Source organism: Chrysochloris asiatica, unplaced genomic scaffold, assembly GCF_000296735.1.
Source record: "Chrysochloris asiatica unplaced genomic scaffold, ChrAsi1.0 scaffold00113, whole genome shotgun sequence".
NCBI lineage: Eukaryota > Metazoa > Chordata > Mammalia > Afrosoricida > Chrysochloridae > Chrysochloris > Chrysochloris asiatica.
Window position 1 is genome coordinate 3,016,049 of NW_006408631.1, and position 10,002 is coordinate 3,026,050.

Below are 10,002 nucleotides of genomic sequence, written 5' to 3' on the forward strand. Positions count from 1 at the left end.
AACTTTCCACACAAATATGATGAAATGAGGATATTGAGTAGTGTTTTGAGAAACAGAACAAACTAAATGCACATAATAGGGGCATTTATTAAATCAATTATTATATATTCATGTGATAGAATACTAAGGAGTCATTTTTAATATGCTTTAGAAACGTGTTTACTCACAAGAGAAAATCTCATAATATGCTTAAAGTGACAATAAAAGCTAAAACAGCAGCATATGCCATGGCATTTCAACTTTTTAAAATTCACAAAAATTCAAGGGGATTCAGAAAGTTTATGGGGAAATGGAACTAAAAGTAATGGGATTTTTGACCCTTTTGGCTCTCTGAGTAACACCATGATGGTCCGCAAGAACAAGTGCCTTACAAAAGGTGGCAAAAAAGGAGCCAAGAAGAAAGTGGTTGATCCATTTTCTAAGAAATATTGGTATGATGTGAAGGCAACAGCTATGTTCAATATAAGACATATTGAAAAAACACTAGTTACAAGGACTCAGGAAACAAAATTGCATCTGATGGACTCATGGGTCGTTTTTAAAGTGAGCCTTGCTGCTCTGCAGAATGATGAAGCTGCATTTAGAAAATTCAAGCTAATTACTGAGGATGTTCAGGGCAAAAAATGCCTGACCAACTTCCAGGGCATGGATTTTACCTGTGACAAAATGTGCTCCATGGTCAAAAAATGGCAGACCATGATTAACGCTCACATTGATGTCAAGACTACAGATGGTTATTTGCTTTGCCTGTTCTGTGTTGATTTAACTAAAAAACACACCAACCAGATTCAGAAGAGATCTTATGCTCAGCACCAACAGGTCTGTCAAATCCAGAAGAAAATGATAGAAATCATGACCCAAGAGGTACAGACAAATAGCTTGAAAGAAGTGGTCAATAAACTGATTCCAGACTGCATTGGAAAGGACATAGAGAAGGCTTGCCAGTCTATTTACCGTCTCTATTATGTGTTTTTTAGGAAAGTAAAAATGCTGAAGAAGCCCAAGTTTGAGTTGGTAAAACTCACCGAGTTTCATGGTGAAGGCAGTAGTAGTTCTGGAAAAGCTACTGGAGATGAGACAGGTGCTTAAAGGTGAATGGGCCGATGGCTATGAACCACTAGTTCAAGAATTTGTTTAAAATTCAAACTTTTAATGATGACAAATAAAAGATCTTATTTGTGCAAGGGCAGGGAAAGATAATGGGATTTTTCCACCAACGTGTTGAAGCTCCTTCATATTATAGCTGTCTTTTATACATATTTTTAAAAATAAGAAAAGACTAGACAAAATCACTGCAAACCAAAAATTAAAAGGAAAAACACAAATCTCTGAGTAGTTGCTAAGTGGAAGGGAAAGATTGGAGGTTCAAGTCTATCCAGATGAAAAGCCTAGTTCTTGCCTACTTCTGAGAGATTACAGCTGTTAAAAACCCTAGGGTACACAGTTCTCCTCTGCCACACATTCATCAGAATTGACAATAACAGTTCGCACTATTTTAACAACAATCCTTTTCATGTTTCCACGTTCTTTTCCAGTCCAGATCCACACACATGCAATTTTGTTGTTGTTAAGTGCCATCGAGTTAGTTCCCACCCATCGTGAACCTGAAAAGGGTTTCTGAGAAGCGGCTGGTGAGCTTGAACCACCAAACTTGAAGATCAAACCAACTTTACAGTCCAGCGCATTAATCAACAGAACCATACCAGTACTTGCAGTAGTTTTAGTTAATTACTTTTTGGTGGTAAATCCTGAATAATTTAATTTTTTTTCTTTATACGCATGTTGTTAAGTGTCTTCATGTTGCTTCTGACTCATAGCAACCATGTATAAGGTTTCTGAGTGAGTTTGAAGAGCTAATCTTATGGTTAGCAGTTCAGCACCACACCCAGAGTCCATAGCTTTCTATATTTTCCCACATTCTCTATAACATCCTTGTACCTTTTATGAACAGAAAATAGTGTTAATGTAAAGAAATTCCCCCTTTTTTTAAGTTTTTATTGTAAATTGAATGAAAGTTTACAGAGCAGATTATCAGTTTTACATTCACTAAATCATACTTTGTTTCACTAAAATGATTACAATCCCCTCCATGTACCATCAGTCAACAGTATTTACCTCTAGTTCCTTTTTTTTTGATGGACACATACAAAACAGAGAATACATATTCATTTAAATGTCCAAAGGGCCCACTTTGCAAGCCAGGCTCCTGCCCACAGGCATACAGCCTTTGTCAATCCTGGACCTAAAGTCCTTAGCTGCTCTGTCTCTCCATGCCATTGCCTCTGCCACCATCTCTGCTGCCGCCACTTTTCTGGTTAGGATCTCACGCTCCATTCAAGCTCTTCACCCCTCTCTTTGGCAACTTTCTTGACACATGCTCATTCAACTCCAACCTGCCCCTCCAACCACATCTGCCTCCCTGGTATTAGTACCATTACCAGTCACCTGGGTTCCCACCTCCCCTTTGGCATAAAGGCCATTTTCCTCACCTTATCCTCACTGAACCTGGGGACTACCAACTCCCTCACTGGTGAAAGCGAAGAACCAGGGCTCCTCTTGTCTCTCCACAGCCAATTTGGTTTTACAGGTGAGCTAGCAGATGACACGCTTGTGGCCCCTGACTGAGATGCTGTCTTTGATGTGTCTGATTAGTTTTCCTTTTCTAAAATGCGGGTAGTACACAGAACCCACCCTTATGCTTTCAAAGACAAGCTGACAGACTTAAAGAAAACGGTGTATTCCCAGAGGAATCTCTCCCCAGATATGCTTCAGAATTCAGCTTATTCCTAACAAAATTGCTCTTCTGGGTGTCAGACCACTCCTCTGTTACAACCTGAAAACCCTCTCACTTGAGCTGCAAGGACTTAATCCGTAGCCTTTTTTGGAACAATTGGAACTATTCCTCACTCAGTTTTAGTTTCCCTTACTTACCAGAAGGCAGCTGTTTCTGAGCAATTACCTCTCTAGTTGCCAGTGCTCCCTTGCACAAAGTACGTTTATCACCCAAGCTTAATTCCCCTGGGTAGAAGCTTTGCTAGGGACCAAAGTCATTAGAATAGATTATTTTTAAGTTACAGTGTTTTTGTTGCTGTGAAATGCCGTCGAGTCACTTCCGACTCATAGCAATCCTGTATAGGGTTTCCAAGAAGCAGCTGCTGGATTTGAACCATATCAACCTTTCAGTTAACAGTCCAGTGCTTATCCAACAGCACCACACCAGTACTCCAGTTACATTAGCAATAACCAAATCTAGCATTATATAGCATTTTACGTCTTATAAATTGTTTTCACAAGCATTATTTTTCCTCTAGGTCAGGAATTAGGTTCACCTTTGATCAAAGTTTTGATCTGAGCAGCAGCATTGGTATCTAGTGCTTTTGTAATTCCCAGGATTATAGCATTTTAACTGGACCATAATGTTTACACTCTCCAACTGTCATAAAATTCATCAAAGAGGTGGCTGAGAACAGGAAACACACCATCCACACTATTTCTATAAAAGTCTCAGTGATGAGTGCTCAACTCATTCTACCCTCTTCACATCCTATATGACTGGTTTGGTTTGGTTTGCTTTACAGATGAAGAAACACGAGTTCACGTGGCTAATAAGTGCCAAAGTGCAGATGACAGTGTCCATGTGCTTTCTGAGGTCTTGTAGTAGACAAGAAGGGCACAGAGGCCCAGAAGGATGGATTCTAGATCTAACTTCTTCAATGTCTGACCCTTTCTTCCTGTCTTTGGACTTCCAGTTCCTCATCACAAACCAAGGAACTTTGCACTAAATGGGCTTTTTCAGAGTCTATTGTGGCGCTGTAGGATAAGCACTGAACTGCCAACTGCAAGATCATCAGTTCAGACCCATCAGCTGCTCCTCAGAAACCCTATACAGGGTCACTATGAGTCGGAGCTGACTCAGTGGCATGTAAAAACAACAAAAGTACTAAGCACAAACCAGTAATGTTCTAATTCTGGGTGAGCATTCCAAGACTCAAATTCACAGATAGCTTAATAATTGGCAGCCAAAGGAAACAGTAGCAAGTTGTTTTGTTAGTTCTCAAGGTGAATTTGTTTCTTCAATAATACTTTAATCCTAATTACCATTTCCTCAGAAACCTGACTTCAAGAACTTCCAATCATGGCACAAGACACCAGATAAATGATGGCTTTTAATCTCATGTGCCTACACATGGAATCCTAGATCTGAGTTTGTGAGCTATGTTTTCAACACTCCCCTGCTAGACTTGTTTTATCCTTGTTCCCTCAGGGCCCTGGAAAAGGTCAGACTCCCTCCCAGAAATAATAACCTATTCTGTTCAGACTTGCCTCTGCCTTCCAGCAAATGAAAACACCTGAGTCCCCGTGGTTTTGGAACACAATCTTATTAACAAAAGCTAAGAGTATTTAAAGACCGTCAGATGGTTTCTGGGAAAAGCTTAAGCTGACTAACAACAGCAGACGAAGGCCAGTTGTGTGCTTCTGAGAAGTTACGCATTACAATGATGATAGTGAGCAACCTACCAGACACTACTTGGCTTTTGTATTTCTCCTTGCCGCTCCTGGACTTTATGATCATTAGAATCCTAGGTAATACTCAGGCCATGATTTCAAATGACTGAATATATTTAATTAACTTCATTTTCTTTCTTTCCTATGAGGGAGGAGCTGTTCTTCTGTGCACACAGCGGTGAAATAAACCCAACGCCCCTAACTATGTATGAATTCAAATTACTGTTTTAACTTTGAAATATATACTAGTTTTTCTATAAATAGTTGTTGTTGTTGTTGTTGTTGTTAAGTGCTGTTGAGTCAATTCCGACCCCTAGTTACCCTGCATAGGGTTTCCAAGGAGCGGCTAGTGAGCTTGAACTCCTGACCTTGTGGTTCAAACCAACTTTGCAGTCCAGCGCATTAACCCACAGTGCTCCCCCACACACACACACACACATAATATATGGACTGAAGTACTGGTGTGGTGCTATAGGATCAGCACTGAACTGCTAACCAGAAGAGCAGCACTTCAAACCCACCAGCTGCTCCCCGGAAACCCTATACATGGTTATTATGTGTCAGAACTGACTTGACAGCATTTAACAATAACATACATGAACTGCAAGGTCAGTTTGAACCGCAAGGTCAGCAGTTCAAGCTCACCAGCCACTCCTCAGAAACCCTACACAGGTTTGTTATAAGCCAGAACCAACTTGACAACACTTAACAAGTTGTTAATATCTCCTACAATTTGAAAATTATGGCTTTTGAATTTTGTAATGACATTATAGCTCATCTATATCTTTACCAAAGGAGTTCTGGTAGCGTAGTGGTTACGAATCAGGCTGCAAACCTTAAGGTAAGCAGTTCCAAACTACCAGCTGTTCCATGGGAGAAAGATGAGGCTTTCTGCTCCTGTGAAGATTTACAGCCTCGGAAACCCTGTACAGGTTCACTATGGGTCGAGACCGACTCCAGGGCACACAACAACAACATCTTTACCAAGAGAAAAAAGGATGAGTATAACTACATTGATTTTCACAAGAGCATGTTTATTATAAGGTTACTGATGCCTTAGGGAATGTAAGAATCAGGCTTTTGTTCTATTGAATGTGTCAGTACCCGCCTCTTGTAACAGAAAAGTCCCTGTGTGTCTAAATTGAAAAAGCCCTCCATTAGAAGCTAGGAGAGAGATGCTCAGACTCTGCAGACATACTCATTTTTCAACAGCTGCCTTGCTGAGCTGAGAAAAAGGCAGGTCTGTTGCAGCTATTTTCAGGTTAACAATCTGACAGCCACATTACTCCACCTGCCTCAAAACCAGCTGATTTGGTGAGCAACAAACTCCTCCCGTGAAGCACCCAAAGCATCTGAGTGTGTTTGGATGTATCACACGTTACCTGGCTTTAATGTGCTGTCTCTGTACCAACGATTGTGAAGATGGTAAGCAATTGATTGTTGTTAAGTGCTGTTGAGTTGGTTCTAACTCATAGTGACACTGCATAGGGTTTCCAAGGAGCTGCTGGTGGGTTTAAACCACCGACCTTGAGGTTAGTAATCCAGTGTTATCCTACAGTGCCACATCAGAAGTCCAATCAATTGACTACGAGCTAGGAAGCTTATTTTCAGAGCCTTGTAAAGAATGGTTGTGTGCCATCAAGTAGGTCATAGCAACCCTCTATAGAAACCCTATATAGACCCTCTATAGAAACCCTGTATAGAAACTGAGGAGCAACTGTTGAGTTTGAACCACCAACCTTTTAGTTCAAACAGACCTTGTGGCCAAGTGTTTATCCTACAGCACCACATCAGGACTCCTCGTAGAGAACAGACATCTAGTTTTAATAAAAATTGAAATGAAAAGGCTAGCCCGGATTTTCACCAGTACCGATGCATTTTTAACATTTATGCTTGCCTCCAAGCTTGCACAACCACCCCTTCGATCCATTCTCCCCACTGAAGGAAACTTGACCATGCCAATCCCCAGGTTATTTTTCTTTGTAATTTTACAGATTTATAAAATACAATGTAGTTGTTAAGTGCCATAGAGTCGGTTCCGGCCCATAGCAACCCTGTATAGGGTTTCCAAGGAGCAGCTGGGGAGCTTGAACCACCGACCTTGCAGTTCAAACAACTTTGCATTAGCCCACAGCTCCACACCGTGAGTCCAAGATACAATGTATACACCATAAATTAAATATACAATCCAATAGTTTTTAATATATTCATAGTTGTACAACCATCACCACAATTTAATTTTAGAACATTTTCATCACCACAAAAAGTAACCTGGATCCGTAGAAATACCGTTCTCTCAACCACAACCACTGTTGTTAAGTGGCATCCAGTTAGTCCTGACTCACAGTGACCCTGAATAGGGTTTCCAAGGCTTTAAATCTCTGTGGGAGCGGAAAGCTTCATCTTTCTCCCGCATAGTGCCTGAAGGGCTCAAACCATGGACCTTGGGGTTCACAGTCCAGTGTTTATCATATGGAGCCATGGCACTCACTGTTGGCCTTAGGCAAGAACTAATATACTTTATTGCCACTACAGATTTAACTAACCTGAATATTAATACACATAAGTTGTTGTTGTTGCTAGGTGCCGTCAAGTCAGCACCAACTCATAGCGACCCTCTGCACAACAGAACGAAACATTGCCCGGTCCTGGGCCAACCTCACAATTGTCGCCATGCTTGAGCCCATTGATGCTGCCATATTGCCGATCCAGCTCGCTGGGCGTCTTCCTCTTTTTCTCTGACCCTCCACCTTACCAAACACGATATCCTTCTCCAGTGACTGCTCCCTCCTGACAATATGTCCAAAGTATGAGAGACGAAGTTTGGCCTTCCTGGCCTCTAAGGAGCACTCTGGCTGCACTTCTTCCCACACAGATCTGTTTGTTCTTTTGGCAGCCCATGGCACTTTCCAACACCATAACTCAAAAGCATCAATGCTTCCCATGCATATGAGGTTATTGAAAATACCATGGCTTGGGTCAGGTGCACCTTAGTCCTCAAGCTGACATCTTTGCTCTTCAACACATCAAAAAGGTCTTGTGCAGCAAATTTGGCTAATGCAATATGTCCTTTGATTTCCTGACTACTGCTTCCCTAAGTGTTGATAGTTGATCCAAGAAGAATGAAGTCCTTAACAACTTCAATCTTTTCTCTGTTGATAAGAAAGTTGTTTATTGGTCCAGTGGTGAGGATTTTTGTTTTCTTTACATTGACATGCAATCCATACTGAAGGCTGTGCTCTTTGATCTTCATCAGTAAATGTTTTAAGTCCTCTTCACTTTCAGCAAGCAAGGTTGTATCATCTGCATATTGCAGGTTGTTAATGAGTCTTCCTCCAATCCTGATGTCATGTTTTACTTCATATAACCCAGCTTCTTGAAGTATTTCCTCAGCATACAGGTTGAACAACTATGGTGAAAGAACACAATCCTGTCGCACACCTTTCCTAATTTGAAACCATTCACTGTTCCCATGTTCTGTTTGAACAACTGCTTCTTGGTCAATGTACAGATTCTTCATGAGCACAATTAAATGTTCCGGAACACTCACACTTCGCAATGTTGTCCAGAACTTGTCATGATCCACATAATCAAAAGCCTTTGCATAGTCAATAAAGCACATGTAAACATCCTTTCTGATATTCTCTACTTTCAGCCAAGATCCATCAGACATCAGCAATGATATCCCTCATTCCATGCCCCCTTCTGAATCCAGCTTGAACTTCTGGAAGTTCTGTGTCAATGTATGCTTGCAGCACCTTTAGTAAAACTTTACTCACATGGGATATCAAAGAGATTGTCCGATGATTTCCACATTCCATTGGGTCACCTCTCCTTGGAATGGGCACGAATACAGATCTCTTCCAATCAGTTGGCCAGATAGTTGTCTTCCAAATTTCTTGGCATAGATGAATGAGTACCTCCAATGCTGCCTCACTTTCTTGAAAGATTTCAATTTTTATTCCATCAATTTCTGGTGCCTTGCTCTTCACCAATTCTTTCAGTGCACCCAGGACTTTTTCCTTTAGTATCATTGGCTCTTGATCATATGTTACCTCTTGAAATGGTTGAATGCCAACCATTTCCTTTTGGTACAATGACTCCGTATTCTTTCTGTCTTCTTTTTATGCTTTCTGCATCATTCAATAATTTGCCCAGAGAATCTTTCAGTAATGAAAGTCAAGGTTTGAATTTTCTCTTCAATTCTCCCAGCTTGAGAAATGTTGAGCATGTTCTTCCTTTTTGGTTTTTGGACTCCAAATCTTTGCACATTTCATTGTAATATGGAATCATACAAATCGGGCCATTTTTGATCAGCTTCTTTGACTTAACATAATGTTTATAAAGTTCATCCATGGTATAACCTATATCCGTACCTCATGTATTTTTATGGTTAAATAATATTCCATTGCATGTATATACATTTTGTTTAGCCACTCATCATTTGATGATGCAATTTGGGTTGTTTCCACTCCTTGACTATTATGAGTAATGCAGCTTTAAGCATTCGTGTGCATGTCTTTGTGTAGACCTATGTTTTTAATTTTCTTGGTAGTTATCTAGGTGTAGAATTGCTGAATTACACAGTAATTATGCTGAACTTTTTAAGAAACTACCAACTGTTTCCCAAAAGTTGCTGCATCATTTCACATCCTCATCTGTTATGTATGAGTTCCAATTTCTCCACACCCTTTTCAAACACTTGTTATTATCTTTTTCATTGTTTTTATAGTCATTTAGTAGGTATAAAGTGGCATCTTCTACTTGCATTTCCCTAATGGATAATGACTTAAAGTTTTTTCCCTTGAGAAGTTTTAGAATTATATCTCTTATATTTAGGTTTACTCTCTAATTAAGGTGGGGAGCATGATGGCTCTAGAGGATAAGCACTGGATTGCAAACCACAAGGCTGGCAGTTTGAACCTCCCAGTGGTGGGAGAAAAACAAGGCTTTCTGCTCCCACAAAAAAATTACAGCCTCAGAAATCCAATGCAGGGCTGATATGAGTCAGAACCAACTCCACAGCTTTTAACTACAACAGCAAATCTATCTGAAGCTAATGTTTGTGTATGATTAAACATTATGTCTGAAGTCTTTTTTTGTTTTTGTTTTGCTTGTAAATAACCAATTGTTCAAGCACCATATGTTAGGAAGACTATCCTTTCCCCTATTGCATTATGAAGGCAATGTTGTAGAAAATCAATTGACCATAAATGTAAGGATTTATTATTTCAATTATATTCCATTGATCTACCTCTCTATCCTCAGGTCTATACTGAACTGTCTTGATTACTGTCATTTTGTAATAAGTTTTGAAATGGGGAAATATAAATCCTCAAATATGTTCTTTTTCAAATTTAGTTTGACAATTCTGGATCCTTTTCATTTCATCATGAATTTTAGGATCTGCTTGTCAATTTGTTAAAAAAAAAAAAAATCAGTTGGATTTTGATCATTTGTACTGAATCTGTACATCAACATGGGGAGTATTGCTAA

The 10,002-nt window shown here is 39.9% G+C and overlaps 1 pseudogene; it reads left to right on the plus strand.

Annotated features, from left to right (window-relative positions):
• Positions 1-342: 342 nt before the first annotated feature.
• LOC102836599 lies at positions 343-1,138 on the plus strand (annotated as a pseudogene).
• Positions 1,139-10,002: the final 8,864 nt, after the last annotated feature.